The 18303-nt window shown below is 36.5% G+C and overlaps 1 pseudogene; it reads right to left on the reverse strand.

Moving 5' to 3' along the window:
- The window catches only part of LOC149128049 (U3 small nucleolar RNA-associated protein 18 homolog), a 159548-nt pseudogene extending 146107 nt beyond the window's left edge, over nucleotides 1–13441 (reverse strand).
- Nucleotides 13442–18303: the final 4862 nt, after the last annotated feature.

Below are 18303 nucleotides of genomic sequence, written 5' to 3' on the forward strand. Positions count from 1 at the left end.
ACATCAACAAAGCAATAGTACTGGGATTTGAAATCAAGTCTTGAGACTGTCTAAATCACTCTTTTCTTTCTCATGTGTATATTTCAACATGTCCTGTCTTTAATGTGACTCAAGCTGGGCCTATTGAGTAACCTGAAGAACACACGTGGGGTGGGAGTAGGAAGAGCTTTCTTATCTCACTACCACTAACTCTCTACATTGGCTTTAGAATTACTAGCCTCCTTAAATCCCTAAGATTGTAGCTGTTCACAGGACACGGAAGTATGCCCATCCTGCAGATAGCCAGCAGGGAATATGTTGGTTGCTGTTGATGAGAGAGAGGTCTACATTTAATGTCCATGAGCAGATGACTGTCTCTCTCTTAAGAAAGAATCCAAGTTCAATATAGATGTGAATCCCTGGTGCAGACTACCATCGCTTATGGCACACACCTACTGAGACTCAGAAAACAATAGCTCAAAGCGTGGTGCTTTTGCACGCACAACTGGACAAACAGTTGTAGTATTAAGAGCTCTCTGACCTTTCCCCCATTCTCCCTGATCTCACAATCCTCTTTTTCTCCTTTAAGCAGGCATTGTTAAGAGTTAACTGTCCCTTATCTGACTGAAGAAACGTTTTCTAAGAGCAGTGCAATCATCTTAAAACTACCTTCCTTAAAAATTTCACTAAACAACCAGGAAAGATTAACAACTAGAAAAAGACAAGTAAAAGTTTTATCCAATGCCCAGACTTTCTGGTTGCTTTCCTGGGATTAGCTCTGAGAGACTATTTGTATAATAAGACAAACATTGGTCATAGTACAGTTCTATTTCTTACCTTCATTTAGCTTGCCCATGAGCTATTATTTGTCTCCTGGGCCTGTTCAACTTCCAAAGGGAGTCATTTACAACTACTTGGCATGCTGAGTACTTTGAACTGAAGGAGACTGGAAGGTCCTGAGAATCCAGTTCCCTTTGATCTCCCATCCTCCTATCCCCTACCCATCTCTCTCCCCAAATGAATAATGGAAACCACAATTCTTCCCCAACATGCTTCTTACAACCTAAACTGTTCTTAGAAGTAAACTACAAAACATAGAAAGATTATTCTATCTACTTTAAATGTTGATGCAATACTTTTCAAGATTATGCTATTTTTATCCAATGGACTGGAAATAACTATTGTTTTCAAATTTCATAACTAAGAAGTATATGGATTTTGTGTTCCCTAAAAGTGGAAAGAATGAGACTCTAAGATCTTTTCAGTCTAATTTTTTGTAGAGATAATTTTCTAAGACATTTTCACCATTATTATTTTTATATAAATGAACAAATTTATTTACTTTTTAGATTTATAGATCATTTGTTAATTTATGTGTTCCTAGATGACATTTTGTATCTACAGTTTTTTAAGTTTTTATTTATTTGAAAGGCAGAGACTCAGAGAGAGAGAGAGATCTTCCCTCTGCTGATATTTCCCTAAAGTACGCAAGAGCTGGGGCTGGGCTAGGCCCAAGCCAGGAGACCCAAAATCAATCAAGATCTCCTGCATGGTGGGGCAGGGACTCAAGTACTTGATCCATGCCCTGTTACCGCAACAGAGAGCTTGAATCAGGTGCTGAACTGCAACTCAAACCCAGGAACTCCAATATGGAATGTGGGAATCCCAATCAGCATCTTAACCCCTGTGCTGAGTATCTTCCCCTGTATCTGGATTTTTAATTGATATTAGCAAGGAATTGACATTCATTTTATTATATGTATTTAAAAACCTGATTGAAAACAATATAACAAAGATGTTTTGAGGGGCCGGTGCTGTGGCGCAGTGGGTTAACGCCCTGGCCTGAAGCATCCCATATGGGCACAGGTTCGAGACCCAGCTGCTCCACTTCCAATCCAGCTCTCTGCTATGGCCTGGGAAAGCAGTAGAAGATGGCCCAAGTCCTTGGGCCCCTGCACCCACGTGGGAGACCTGGAAGAAGTGCCTAGCTCCTGGCTTTGGATCAGCGCAGCTTCTGCCCTTGCAGCTAATTGTACAGTGAACCAGCAGATGGAAGACCTCTCTCTCTCTCTCTGCCTCTCCTCTCTCTGTGTAACTCTTTCAAATAAATAAATAAATCTTAAAAAAAAAAAAAAAAACCAAAGATGTTTTGAGAGCTGCTAAATGCCAGACTGATCTGAGATCTAGATATATGATACCAAATCAAACAGACAAAATCTTCATATTGTACAAATTGCAGTATAATACAATGTTTTATTCCCAGTATTCATTTTATTTTCAATTAGCTTTACTAAGGTTTGTCAGTTTGTATTAATAATTCAGAGTGTGATATGTATTATCTATATAGCCTTTCTATGGTTCTAATGCGTCATAGGTCAATATCAACAATTGTGCTATTTTCCTGAGTCCTTGGAGTTGTTTCATTATTCCCTATCTTCTGAGCTGAGTAAAAAACCAGCCCTTCAACTCTTCCCCTCTTTTGTTTTTCTTTCTTCCTCCTTTATATCTTCCTGTCTTTGTCCTATCTTTCTTATTTGAAAACAAAGCAAGATAAATTTACTAGTACATTTTTAAATGCAAATGTTACATATAACATGGTTTTTTCCTTGGAATTGTACTCATTAACATGATATTTTTAATATTTTATAATTCTCAATTTTATTTTCGTTGGGAAAATACTGACAAGTTTTTGAATATTTGGATTTTTAAATTATTTCTGGCAATGTTAACTTTCCTTATATGTTTTGTTTTGTTTACATCTTTCTAGAAAGGTGTTGTCTGTATTATTTTGATAATAGAATTATTTTGATAATATAATTTATTAATGATACAATCTTATGTATAAACTATGGACACATGAAAAGATTTTTCTAAATTAATAGCATTAATTATTTTGTTAGAATAAATATTTAATTTTGGAATGGATATTTTTAAGATTCAGTATAAAATTTGGCAATTTTGTCTCTATCAACTTTTCTATTTCATATGCATTTTGTTCTAGAAAATAATGTACACACAATAGAATATATATTTTTACTTCTGTCTCTGCCATCATTCCTAACAGTTTTTCATCTTTGATAAATATCTTTATTTTGGGACAGTTAAGAAATAGAATTTTTTTAAAGCTTATTTATTTGAAAGCCAGCATCACAGAGTATGAGAGAGATGTTTTATCCGCTAGTTCACTCCTCACATGCCTGCAACAGCCAAGTTTGGCCCAGGCTAAAGCCAGGAGCAAGGAACCCCCTCCTTGTCTCCCAAGTGGGTGACCAAGGTCCAGGTACATGGGCCATCATCCGCTGCCTTCCTAGGCACGTTAGCTGGAAGTTACATGGGAAGTATAGTAGCCAGGACTCAAACTGGTACTGTGTTATGAGATAATGGCCTCACAGTGGTGACTTAACCTGGTATGCCACAACACCAGACCGCTAAAAGACTTTTTTTAAAAAAAAAAAAAAAAAAAAAAAAAAAAAAGCTGGCCGGCGCCGTGGCTCACTAGGCTAATCCTCCGCCTTGCGGCGACGGCACACCGGGTTCTAGTCCCGGTCGGGGCGCCGGATTCTGTCCCGGTTGCCCCTCTTCCAGGCCAGCTCTCTGCTGTGGCCAGGGAGTGCAGTGGAGGATGGCCCAAGTGCTTGGGCCCTGCACCCCATGGGAGACCAGGAGAAGCACCTGGCTCCTGCCATCGGATCAGCACGGTACGCCCGCCGCAGCGCGCTGGCCGCGGCGGCCATTGGAGGGTGAACCAACGGCAAAGGAATACCTTTCTCTCTGTCTCTTTCTCTCACTGTCTACTCTGCCTGTCAAAAAAAAAAAAAAAAAAAAAAAAAAACTAACATTTTGGCTTTTATACTTCTGTTTCATATTTTATTTTTGCTTTGTGTACATTTACCTGTAAACATGGATGAGTCCTTTAAAATTACCTAAATGCCATAGTAATCCATGTATCATTTGGCACCTGGTATTTTCACTTAATTTTTAAATTTCAATATTCTCTTTACATGTAAATATGTGTGTGGGCATGTGCATGCGTTTTACTTTTTTTTTAAATAATTTCTATATTTTTCAACTTTATTTTTACTCTCCCCTCTCAGCTAAATTACATTTTATCTCTTGCTTTCCAGCACTTACTTTTTCTCTTCTCACTTACTAAAAATTCAAAGGACCAGAAGAGGCTTTCTGTAAACTCCCACTACAACTAGCACCCCAATAGCCCTGAGCTCTCTGCTCGGTCTTCCTCTTCGGCAGTGAATGGACTATCCCCACCATATTAATGATCAGGCCCCTCACATATACCACACATTCCCTAGTGAAAACATTTCTTCACCCATTTCCTTCCTTCTATCTTTCTTATCTTTTCCACCAGATCATCCACATGAGTCTTCTTTTGACCTTATTATACCCGACCACCACTACCCCCTTTCTCTAATCCCATTTCCAGAGACACTTAAAAATAGTTATGGACATTTTTATATCCATTCCACAACATTTCTTGTGGTGCGTATTAATATTTAGAAGCCCTTTGGTCACTCCTGCCTTTCCGGCAGTCTCTCTTACATGCTTTTTTCCTGACAATTACTTGTCATACCTAAGGTGTGCTTCTTCAACTGATTTTCAGGATCAAAGTCACTTGTGTTCATACTCCCTTGGGTCATTTTCAATGCCAATATATCATTAATAAGAAATTAAATGCTATTTTGAAGAATGTAAGGTGTATAAATGAGGTTTAAGCAAGCTAATAACCTTCAAAAATTGAAATGGAAATGCTTTTTACTCTATGATGTTATTGTATCAAATCCAAGGTATCACCAGCAATTAATATAACACGTTAGATGGAATAGATAGTTGGTTCAATAAAATGAATATTATTTACCATGACTATCCACTCATTATAAGTCAGGGGGAAACAAATGTTCTACTCAGTGTCCTTTTATCTCAGCTAGTTGCTGCAGTGTCCAAATCCCCAAAACAATTTGCCCAAGGCACAGTTTTCATTAAGCATTGCTCTAGCTGGAAAAACTGCTTCTAGTAGAGAAAAAAAAAATACTTATGAAGTTAAATTAGACTCACAGAATTTTAAATAGAGCTTTCACTTTGTTTCCATGAGGGATTGGTTCTAGGACCCCCATGGATACCAAAATCCATGGGCACTAAATTCTTTAAATAAAATGGGGTAATATTTTAATATAACCCACAAATATCCTCCTGTATGCTTTAGTTCATTTCCATATTACTTACAATACCTAACATAATGTAATTGCTATGTAAATAATTGTTACACTATATTGTGGAGAGAATAATGATAAGAAATGTGTCAGCACATGTCAGTACAGACGTAATTTTATCCTCGTATATTCTACCCACTCTTGGGTGAATCTGCAAACGTGAAACCATGGTTACAGAAAACCCTCAGTGATACAAAGACCCTGCTTTCTTCCTCTGTTCTCCCTGACTTCCTAGGTAACTGCTATCACAAGTGTCATGTTACTCCAGGGAGTTTAATACAAGAATCCCCTCAATCATTAAGTTATAGGAAACTATTTGTTCACATAAAAGGCAATGGAACAAGGCTAGTGATTAAAAGAAAAATAGTGTTTCATAAATTCAAAATTAGTTTTTCATTTAAAAGAGAGAGTTGTTGCTCTGTGGCAATACCCTAGCAAAACCCTTCAGCCCATATATGCTCACACATCCAGTTGGCTTGCTTCCTTTTGTAAACATCAATGTCTCTCTACTTTATTCTTTCATAATTTTCTTTGAAGTATGATTTGTTTTTGAAAATTTCATCAGAAAATAAGAAGCAAAAGGTACCGTTGCAGCTATTAAACCTGATCTTACTCCTTTCTATTTTAATTCAATTCAAACTAAAAACTCCATTACCGTTCAACAGTGCTTGGTGGAAGGTTGCTTTATAGCGAACTGAGATTCAGAGTGTGCATCAGCATTCTCCTCACAGAGTTCTTGTTCTGGCATGAAACAAACAATGTAACATGGGATGACAGCTATGAAAGGTCCTATAATGTGGGAGTACACAGTAATGTGGTCAAGGAATAACTTCCTGGGGACAAAACAATTAAGCTGAAATTCAAAGAATTTTCGGGAATTAGAAAGCAGAGAAGAGTCACCACCACGTGCAACAGAAAGGGACAACAACCAACACAGTCAAGGAACTCAACCAAACTAATTCAGTTGGCCTGATTCAGGGTGGGCATTGCCTCACATCTCTGAAGAAAGCCCTAAAGCAGAAAAGGTAGTATCTTAACAAGAGATGCCCAAAAATGTTTCCATATCTGCATGACATCATGTGTCATACATGCATGTGGCATGGGATACAAATCCTATCTGTTGCCGGAATCAACTGAGAGATAACATGTTGGAGAGAGAATATGTGTGGTGGCACAGGAGTACATAAGCACACGTGCACACTACTTAATTAGGAAAAACAAAGTCATAATCATTTAATGGCAGAGAGAGGAGGAGAAGTTGCTGACAGAAGACTCAGAAGACATAATCAAGGATCTTGAAAAACAGAAGAGAATGATCACACACACACACGATCACATATACACACATACAAACCTCTAGACAAAGGAGTATATTGCTTATTACTACAGAATGTTTCAACACCATAAAGGCTGAAATATGTCCATTTTTTCTAAAAACCTTGACACCAGTCTGACTTTGGTAATACTGTTTTATAAAGTTCAAATATGACAAATAACAGAAATATGTTCATTGTCTTTCAACCTAGATGGCAGAGTGACCTTGGTAATGAGAATTTCAGTGTTAGCAACAGGATGAGACCCAGGAGTAAGTAAGTATCAAGAAATGTAGGCATCAAGAAAAAGCAATAGGTTCAAGGAATTTGGCAGAATGAATTTAGTTCTCACAAAAATCAAAGAATCGACCAAGTAGGTGCTATTGTCACCACCTTAGAGATAAGAAAACTAAACTTTGGAGAGCTTAACTTGTCGGAGACCACATAGTAAACATCACAGTCAGGATTCAGAGAACTATTACTCTCCAAAATCCCTTAATTGCTTTATACTTTTTACCCCACATCCTTATACATCACTTTCAGCAAAGAAATTTATGCTGAAAATGAAGATATTTTATAACATGTAAATAATATCAATAAACAATTTAATCAACATTAACTGTAAGATAAAGAAATAATTATGTAAAAATGTAGCATTAGTGTACTACCATACAACCCAACAATTCCTGTTTATGGAATGCTACTCAACCTTACAAAAAAGGAGATCCTGCCATGTACCACAACATGGATAGAACCGGAGGACATTGTGCTAAATGAGCCAAACAGAAAGAAAACTATTACATGATCTCACTTACATATGGGTTTTTAAAAACCCAAATATATAGAATGATAGAATAAAATAGAAGTTACAAAGGGTAGGAGGGGGTGAGGAAGAAGTGGGTAGATATAGGTCAGAAGATACAAAGTAGCAGATACACAAAATGAACAAATTTAGAGATCCAATGTACAACGTTAAGACTACAGGTAATTAAGCTGCACTGTATCTGAAATTCCTTCCAAATGAGTAGATATTAACTACTTGTCACACACACACACAAACACACAGACAAAAAAAACACATACCCAAATAGGTAACTATGTGAGATGAAGGATATTTTAAATTACTTCACTATAGTAACCATTTTACTCTCAATATGGATCCCATAAGATTATGCTGCATGCCTTAAATATATGCAATACAGTGTTTAAAAAAATGGGTTAAGGCAGTTATTGTGAACCAAGTAACTCCTAATGTGCTTCTAGCAAAACAACTGCTATTATCTCATGAGACTGTAAGCTAATTTAGGGCAGTTTTTATCTCTTAATCATCTTTGTTTTTCTACTTCCCTTTGCAGTTTCTGAAGCATAATATGATCTTATGAAATATTTATTGTAATTTTAAATTGCATGCTAGCAAATAAATAAGAATGTGACTTTTCGTTTTAGAATATGATGAATTGCAAAATCATTTACGTTTAAGTGAGTATCATTCTGATTGTGATTTACCTCTGAATTACTAATTATTTCTAAGAAGGGTTTTTTTGTGACTGAAAAAATTACATGGAATGTGAGTCTGTATGTGAGTATGTATAATCGGTGTTTTTGATTTCAATTTGCTGCACATAATAGGTGCAGCAAATTGAAAGCCAGTCAATTTTTCCCTTTCCTCTGTAAAGAGTGTTTGGTTATTAGTAGCTCTTTGAGGAATTTTTTTTTTCCCCATTAAAGATATCTGGTTATAAACTGAGAAGCGAAAAGGTACACTATGGCTTTAGAGTGCTGCTAAATGCTGAAAAAAAAGTGCAAAAATCCAGTAGCTCAAAGAAAATAGAAATTCATTGATCAACATAAAGCTACTGCCTGCAATGCTGGCATCCATATGGGTGCCAGTTCATGGCAGCTCCATTTCTGATTCAGCTCCCAGTTAGATAAACCTGGGAAAAGCCGCAGAAGATGGCCCAAGTGCTTGGGTCCCTGCTACCCATGTGGGAGACCAGGAAGAAGCTCCTGGCTTTGTCCTGGCCCAGCCGTTGCAACCATCTGGGGAGTGAACCAGCAGATAGATGATGTCTCTGTCTCTCCCTCTCTCTCCTTCTCTGTAACTCTTTCAATAAGTAAATAAACCCTTAACAACAAAAATGAATGAATGGGCAGTCTACAAAAGGTCACCCAGACACTCAGGGAACTTTTACCTTGCTCTTCTGTGGTTCCCTAAGAAATTGATTCCCAAACTTCATGTTCATCAGAAGCAAGTCAAAACAGATTGATGGGAACAGCCCTGGAATTTCTGATTCAAGGGTGAGAACTAAAAAAAAGCATTTCTAACTATTTCCCTGTCTTAAAATAATGGTTTTCTCAGCCTGGTCCAGGCTGATCATCAGCATGGTATTTCATATTCAATTCCTGAAAAGGGACCATAAAAATAAAGAGGAATGCATCTGTCCTGTTATTTTAATGGAAAGGCTTTGCTCATATCTCTTATTCAAGAATTTAGTCACATAGCAGAGAAAAAAAATAATTGTACTTAATTACACTGAAAATGGTAAATGTAATCTCTAGCTGTGAAGATGGTTCTATAATCAAAAGGAAAAAAGGGATTTATATTCAGAATATAACACTTAAATATGTTAAACACAACACTGAAATCAGTTCACTTCTATTTCAAATCTTGTGGAACCTTACCTACTTGTCAGGAATCATTCTTTAAAACTTACTGATTAATGGTAATTACAATCATATATCATTTCTTACATACCACTTTCCTGATTTGTTTGTCAATATATTACTGTATTAATTCATTCAACCTCTGAGACCACACCATGAGGTTGACAGTATTGTTTTCTGCATTTACCAATGAGAAACCTTAGGTTCACATCTAATCAAGGTCACAGAGCCCACAAAAGCTGAGCTGAGATTTGAACTCCTGCATTGTTATGCTTTAACCACTATTAAGCTACACGGCCTCTCAGATTATTGTTGTATTATAAGGAATTATAAAATGTGCTATAACTAGATTGTAAAGAAACATCACAATAGGTTTCCATCATATAAAATATATGTAAAACATATTTTCACCTTGATACGATTTTCATGAAATGTGTATTTTAAGACTCATTACTACAGAGTCATAACTGAGCTCAATGGAATTAAAATGGATCTCCAAATGAGTAGACAGTACCCATCTGGTCTGTTCCCATTTCTAAAATGTCTGCTTTTGTTACACTTTAGTGTAAATCCACTAAAATCATTCTTACTATAATCATTGAAGCCTTAATGGAAGAACATACAGGACCCAAAAGTGTTGGTTATTTTCTCTGCTAAAGTTTCTCATTTCCCATTCCCTCTTGAATTCGTCCCAGTTTGAGCTTCACCTCACTGCACTAAAATCCTTCTTACACAAGTTACTCATGAATCCACTGGTCAAAACTCATATTACTCAAGCAAACACCAGAAATTGATATGATTAACCACTCCCTCTATGCTTAAAGGATTCCACCACTTTTCTTTCAGCTTGCCATTTGTGGGCTTGCTTTCTGCCCCCTGGATCTCCTTCTCAATGTTCTTTTCCAGTTCCTCTCCCTCTCTCGTGAATCCTGACCATTGATACTTACTTAGTCCTCGTACCTCTACTTTTTTCTTCCCATATCTTCTCTGCTCTGTATATACTTACTCTATGATTTTAAAATAATGTTCTAACTTTGTTTCACTAACCCAGAGTTCCTCAAAGACATCAAACTCATTAATTGAATTGATTACTAGACAACCCATCTAAGCTAAGCATTTCATCATGAACCTAGCATTTCCAAAAATAGACTCCTGATTTAATAAATCTACTTTTATGACATTTCACCCATCTTAGTGGATGAAAATCCTGTTTTTAAGAAAGATTTTATTTATTTTATTTGAAAGTCAGAGTTAGGGAAGGAGAGAAAGAGAGAAAAATCTTCCAGTTACTGGTTCACTCTCCAAATGGTCACAACGGCTGGGGTTCAATCAAGCCAAAGCTAGGTTCTTCTTCCAGATCTCCCATGTAGGTGCAGGGGCCCAAGAATTTGGCCCATCATTTGCTGGTCTCCCAGGCTCCTTAGCAGGGAACTGGATTAGAAGTGGAGCAGCTGGGACTCCAACTAGCAGCCATATGGGTTGCCAGCCTCACAGGTGGCAGCCTAACCTACTACGCCACATTACCAGCCCCCAAAACTCTAAAGAGAGTTTAAGCATACTCAACGATAATTACCATAGAAAATTTCCTGCACAAAATATGAATAAATAAGAGAGCACATCATAATATTTACTTTGATCCCTTTTTACTCAACACTGCCAGAAGAGAAATAAATTTTCTAGTTAATTAAAATGTTCTGTTTACCTAATGTATTTGAAAATTACCTCAATGTGCCAGTTAAATTTATAATTCAAATACAACACCTTCTTAATGAAGGCATGTAGAGCATGTGTCCAGTTCCCTGCACTTAACCATTTTACTTTTTATTCTACTTCCATGAGGATGCAAATGATTCAAAGCAGAGGCTGGGTTTTCTTCCTATAGGAATCCAATCAGCTCCAGTAATGCCTCACCCATAGCAGTACACAATAAATATTTCTCAAATAAAATATGATTACAACTAAATGGAAATCAATATGAGATGAAGAATAAGCAATGATGAATGCCATATACTGCATGAATATGTTAGTAAGTTTCATCTTATAAAAGAAAAACTAATTTCTAAGTTGTTAATTCATTAGATAAAATTAATATTTTCCAATTATCTATCCATTCTACCCCTGTATAAACCATAATAATAATAGTGCTGCCACAGAATGGGGCAACAATAATGGAATGCATTTCAATGATCTTTCAGGATTTTGAGCTGGTGGGAATAAACCAGTGCATACCTCCACTCAGTACCTCACATATTAATTGATACACAATTTCTTTTCACAAGCTGATGGGAATTTTTTACCACTATCAACAAAAATTTCAGTAAAGAATAGTTTAGGCTTAGCTGTTTTTTTCTGATGAACAGTAATTATTTTGTAGAGACAAACTTTTTTGTCCCTATGCTGCCATCCAGCATGCTGTGTGGCCTTAGGTCTGTTAGCTTTCTGAGCTTTAGATTCCATTTTTAAAGAAGAGTAAAAATACCGATATCATGTTATATGTGTGACCATATAGTAAGCGATGCTTGTACAACATTAAAGCCATGCTTCGTGGACTAGTATGCTAGGAATTTGCTATTCAATAACAATTATGGAGGAATAAAGCTGTAGGGATTCATCTTCTTCCAACCCTTCTCCTTCCAGCTGAAAACCACTGGAGAAGCCCATTTCAAGCAGGTGAATCAGAGGGTAAACGAGACACAAATCTGAATCACCAATCAGAAATGTAGTTCCCTTTGGCTGATGTTTTATTAACTATGAAATACTGTGTTTCAAAATGGACATTTCCTGGCAATGTCCTCTTACTGCCGATTCCAGTTTATCTTATGGTTCTTGTTTAGGGAGTCACAGGGAGGCAAAAAAGGGTGTTCCCTGGTCAGTGTACTTTGAAAATTTCAGTGTGTTCCAGCTGAAAATGCCTCCTATCAGCCTGTCATCCCCACATAGGATTTTATTCCCTGCCCTTGAGAAACACTGCTTTAGTAAGTGGCTAGTGTGTGAATGTGCCCCCCTCCTTTTCATTTCTTAGATTTTCATTTTAATAACTCTTACTTAGGAAGTGGCAAAGCTTAGTTCTCATATAAGTATAGTGATAATTAGTTAGTATCTAGCCAAAAATAGAACCGGGGAGGTTTTGTTAAATCATTTTGTATAAACAGTAAATTCTGAAGAAAATATTTCAATGGTTTTAAACTTAATCCTATCTTAATTAACCAAATGTAACCTTTATTTTGGACTTTTTTGTTGTTGTTTACCCATGGTTTGCCTCTAAAGGACTAAGAAAAATAATGCTGAATAAAGGGCGTGTGTGATTTAGAGATGTGGAAAAGCCAACAGTTATTTTCTGGACAAGAAAAAGGTTTGGGGGCCATTTGGCACATCAACTAGGTCACCTCTTGGAGCATCCACATCTCACATCGTAGTGGTTGGTGCCAGTCTTGGCTCCTCTGCTTTCCTTGCAGTTTCCTGCCGATGTACATCTTTGGAGGCAGCAAATGATGGCTCAAGTTTGGAACCCTGCTACCCACATGGGAGGCCCAGATCTATTTCTGGGCTCTAGGCTCTAGCCTTGCCCATTCCTGATTGTTATGGACATTCGGGGAGGGAATCATCAGATGAGGGATTTTTCTCTATCATCCCCCAACTGTACACACACACACACACACACCATATATCTTTCAAATAAAACGAGAATAGAAAACTTTAAAAAGTTTTGCACACTGTGGATAGCATTTGTAACACTGCTACAGTATATGGTAATTATCTTTTTCTCAGGCCATGTGGTATTCAACTGAACTGAACTTTAGCTCTTTAAATGTCAAAACATTTATTTAAGTCATTTGAGATAGCAATTTTCAAAAGAGCACAGTCTTATTAAACTGAATATATACAAATATGCAACACCTTCTATCTGATGACTAAAAGATTGGAGATTTGGCCAATTAAGACTGGGCTTATGTTCAGGGCAACCAGCCTCACTAAAGGCTTAAAGATGAAGTCCCAGTTGTTCTGTTGTTTTTGTGCTTCTCTTGCCTCTCTCCTCACTGTCAAGGTCACAGTTTGGCATAGTCAATGCCAGGCACTAGATTATTCCTTGCCCTTTCCAACCGTCAGCCTTTGGGTAAACAAAGAGCTCAACTTACCTAAGAGGTTGGTGCTATACAGGTGTGTTCCACGCAAAACAATTAAGGCTGCAGAAAGAGCAGGGACAATGCCACCCAGATTCATCTGTTGGGAATATATAAAGCTTGACACGATAACAGCCATCTTACAAGTAATAGCTTTCTTATCCTTGAGGTGACCCTGGAGGTCATCCCAAACCTTATTTGAAACAAAGTCACAAGATAACTTGTTGAGATTGCTTTGCTGGGCAAGACCTTAGAATGTCCCTTATCTAATGTCTGGGAAGTTAGCATTTCTTGAGAAAGTCTGGATGCATTCTAATTAGGATTTTGTCCATACAAGCCTTTTTCTATTGGCTAGGGCACAGTGATCCATATGTCTCACAGTCGCCTGAGGCCAGATTGCTATCTGTAAGTCACATCAGTAAATTACATTCTGTGTATTCTTGGATTTGTCCATTCTTTGGTCTCACGGCACCTTCAGCTTTTGGCAGCCATTTCTCATATACTAGATTTTTTCTAAAACATGCTGGCATATGTTGAAAGCATATGAGCACCTTCTTTAAGAAAATGATGGTCAATTTATCTAGTCAGTATAGCACTTCTTAGATGTCCATTGGCATGAAAGTAATATATACAAAACTATGTCTAGCTGTTCAATAATTTATGTATTTTGAAATCTTTACACTTTATGAAATGTAATAAAACAGCAAGACTAAAGTATAATCACTTTGTTTTCTCCCATAATTTTAGGTACTACAAATGACTCAAGTTCCCAACAGGTGGAAAAAATATAAGTATCAAATATTTTCAATATATATTATTAAATGCCAGAAGTCACATTTTAAAATATGTTTTTAAAAATTTAAGCTGCATTGTAAATTATCTCTTATATTAACAAAGGGTTTCATCCAGAGAAGTGCTAAAACAAAAAGTACATGCAGGCTTGTCATCAACAGGAAATAATAAGGAGGCAACTCGATCCCAATAACAATGAACAGTATTCGCCCAACGTTTTCTTGGAATTTTCCCAAGTCCTTCACAGCATAAATTATTTTTATTTTAAGTACTTCAAATCAGAGTCTTAATAATAAACCAGACTAATAGGATAAATTGCAACTAATTCATCTCTCGCCTTAATTTGTTTGTTTTTAACATTAAGGTATATTTTGGTGTTACACATTATTCTTTTGCTTATTTCAAAAAGTCTCACAGTGTCTCATGGCATCCCTTTTTTGTAATAAAAAAGATTGGCTGTGATGTCCAAAGTAAAAAGCAAAATCTACAAATTTATAAATCAGTTTTAAGAGATCACTATGATTTGCTGATTGTACACTGACACTTTTGGGGAATCTAGCTGTATTTTCAAAGTTTTCTTAAAGCCAGAGACTTGAGAAGATATACTACCTCAGATACAAAGGGTGAGTGGATAGAATTCTAAACCTTTTACCTCTTCCTCAAGACAGAATCTTTGAATGAGCTCTTGTGGTTATTTAAACATTAACTACTTTTCTTATGTCTCTTAAAGTTTGTGATGCTGGACTAAGTAAGTGGTATCTCATTGAGATGTTTACATTGTCATCTCTACTTGTACTCAGCCATCTTTCCATCTCTCTGTGCAGATGACAACTAGGTTTCTCAGACTCTCTCTTTTGCCTTCTTGCAGCCTTGGATAAGCCTCTCTAGCATTTCCAGACTTTAGAGATAGTGAACAAGAAAAATACTGAGAAGGAAATTTGTGAAACAAAAGGAAGCCTTTGTCCTGCAGCCACACCACCTGTCACATCCCAGATGACTCCTCACAGCCACCGCCCAGGGCTCTGTACTGTCCCAGTGTCCCAGTGGTCTGGTACTCTGTGCAATGCCTTCTAAGACATGCCCAGTTATATTCTTGTCTTTAGCTCTTCAATAATTATTATTTTCCATTTGCCTTATTTTCTAAAAAAACAAATTTGTTGATAAACACTGACCGCAAGTAAGTGGTAAATATAGTCTAACATGAATTTAGCAGGGTCTTTTCAAGGTGCAAGATACTCCAAACTTTCAGATGTACTTAAGCAATTGTGAGAAAGCCATAGTTCTAAAAGATAGCAAGACAAAATTAACAATTAACATTATGGTATTTTTTACTTTTATTTTTAGAAATATTTTAAAAATTCAAAAAGAAAAAAAAAGAATAATCTAATGATCCATATTTTAGCATGCTAATTTAATGGATTAGGTTTGGGACAAATGTAGTAAGCTATATTTTGGCATATTACTTCATTTGAAATACCGATGACCTTGCATTTATAATGGAATTACATTCCAATAAGCCCATGGTAAGTTGAAATTATCATGAGCCCCAAAATGCTTTTAATTAACTATACTAAAACTACTTTGAATATCACAGCTTAGTCACACAGTACACTATGATTTTGTGCTACTGCATGCTGCTAGCCCAGGGAAAGATCAAATTTCGAAGTAAAATTTTCTAGTGAATTTTGGCACCACTATAAAGCTGAAAATAATTAAATTGAAGCACTGTAAGTTGGGGATTGTCTGTAGCATACTAAATATATAAATGTATTAGACTTTCTAGTTAGCTAGAATATACAAACATAGGGGGGTTGGCACAGAGGTCAAGGCACAGCTTGGGACACCAGAATGTCAAATCACAGTGCCTGCTTTGTGGCCTGGCTAGGCTTCCAATTCCAGTTTCATGCTCAGGCACACAATTGGAGATCATGGCTCAAATGTCAATGACACTGGAGAATCAGATTGAGTTACAGGTTCCTCTTAGCTTTGGCCTGGCCCAAGCTGTGGCTGTTCTAAGCATTTGGAGATTGAATTAGCAGGTGTTAAATTTTTTTGGTCAGTCTGTCTCCCTGCCTTTTAAACAAAAATGAAAATAAGTGAATAATTTTTAAATTAATAAAAGAAAATGTGATTATAACAGAGAAAGCTAAAGTTTACTTGAAATCATTATAAAAAGTGTATGGCTTTTTTAAGATTTATTTTTTATTTGAAAACAAGAGTGATAGACTGAAAAAGGAGATATAGAAATAAAGGGATCTCTTATCCTCTACTTCACTTCGCAAAACCCCAACAGCCAGCACTGGGCCAGGCCCAACCCAGGAGCCAGGAACTCAAGACTTTGAGCTATCATCATCCATGGCTTTCCAAGGCACAGACAGCTCCATGGGAAGCTGAATAGACAGGACTCAGGCCAAAACTATGATATGGGATTAGGGAGACCAAGTGACAATTTAATACATTTCACCATAATGTCTACCTCAAGTTCTTTTTCTGTTATATGAATCAATCATAGGTCATAGTCACGATTGTTAAAAAAGAAAAAAAAATCATTATAAAAGAAAAATATTAAATGTTAGACTATTTCATCTCTGATTTAATAACCACCCCTGTTATTAAGGGTCCCATAGATGTAAGATATTATATACTTGTGTTGTTTTGTGTGTGTTTTTGTGTGTATTTCTGATTCTCCCATTCATACCGGCAGAAGGCTACTTAACTCTCATTTTTTAGTTGAGGAAGCAAAGGCAAAGGAAGTTAAATGACTACCCCAAGGATTCTTCTAGTGAAGTCATGATCTAAACTTTAAACTGCCTGATAAACAAACCTGTGCTCCTGACTAAAGCACATTGCTCCATCTGTCACCAAATGTGTGTCAAGAATCAATATTCCGCCATAATACCAAATTCTATGCCAGGTAGCAATCATTACAAAAATAGCATTTTAGTGTAAATTTTAAGAGGAATTTTATATTTGGTTTATTTTATTTGATCACCTAAAAAAACAATATGAGACAGTTGGTAGGTTTGAATATTTGGATCATCACAGTTTTTTTTTTTTTTTTTTTTTTTTAACAATTTGAGAATTGCTTTACTGGAAAAAATACCAGACTGAGAAGCTTTTTTGTGTTGAAAGTGCCCAGAAAACATAACAAACCATGCACAAAAGATAATTAAATGAATTAAAATATAAAAAGATTAATGACATTTCTCTAACTTTACCTTCATTAACTATTTCTTAACTTTTATTTAATAAATATAAATTTCCAAAGTACAGCTTTTAGATTACAGTGGCTTTTTTCCCCTCATAACTTCCCTCCCACCACAACCCTCCCATCTCCTGCTCCCTCTCCGTCTCATTCACATCAAGATTCATTTTCAATTATCTTTATATACAGAAGATCATTTTAGCATATATTAAGTAAAGATTTCAACAATTTGTACCCACACAGAAAAATAAAGTGTAAAGTACTGTTTGAGTACTAGATATAGCATTAATTCACATTGTACAACACATGAAGGACAGAGATCCTACATGGTGAGTAAGTGCACAGTGTCTCCTGTTATTGATTTAACAATTGACACTCTTGTTTATAGAGTCAGTAATCACCCTGGGCTCTAGTCATGAGTTGCCAAGGCTATGGAAGCCTTTTGAGTTCACCAACTCTGATCTTATTTAGACAAGGTCATTGACAAAGTGGAAGTTTTCTCCTCCCTTCAGAGAAAGGTACCTCCTTCTTTGATGGCCCGTTCTTTCCACTGGGATCTCACTCACAGAGATCTTTCATTTAGGTCATTTCTTTCTTTCTTTCTTTCTTTTTTTTTTTTTTTTTTTTTTTTGCCAGAGTGTCTTGGCTTTCCATGCCTGAAATACTCTCATGGGCTTTTCAGCCATATCTGAATGCCTTAAGGGCTGATTCTGAGGACCTGAGGACAGAGTGCTGTTTAGGATATCTGCCATTCTATGACTCTGCTGTGAATCCCACTTCCCATGTTGGATCGTTCTCTCCTTTTTAATTCTATCAGTTAGTATTAGCAGACACTAGTCTTATTTATGTGATCCCTTTGACTCTTAATCCTATCATTATGATCAATTATGGACTGAAACTTATCACTTGGACTAGTGAGATGGCATTGGTACACGCCGCCTTGCTTGGATTGAATTGGAATCCCCTGGTATGTTTCTAACTCTACCATTAGAGCTAAGTCTGAT

The sequence above is a fragment of the Oryctolagus cuniculus genome, chromosome 2 (assembly GCF_051225735.1).
Source record: "Oryctolagus cuniculus isolate XC-2025 breed Fujian yellow rabbit chromosome 2, ASM5122573v1, whole genome shotgun sequence".
In the NCBI taxonomy this organism is placed as follows: domain Eukaryota; kingdom Metazoa; phylum Chordata; class Mammalia; order Lagomorpha; family Leporidae; genus Oryctolagus; species Oryctolagus cuniculus.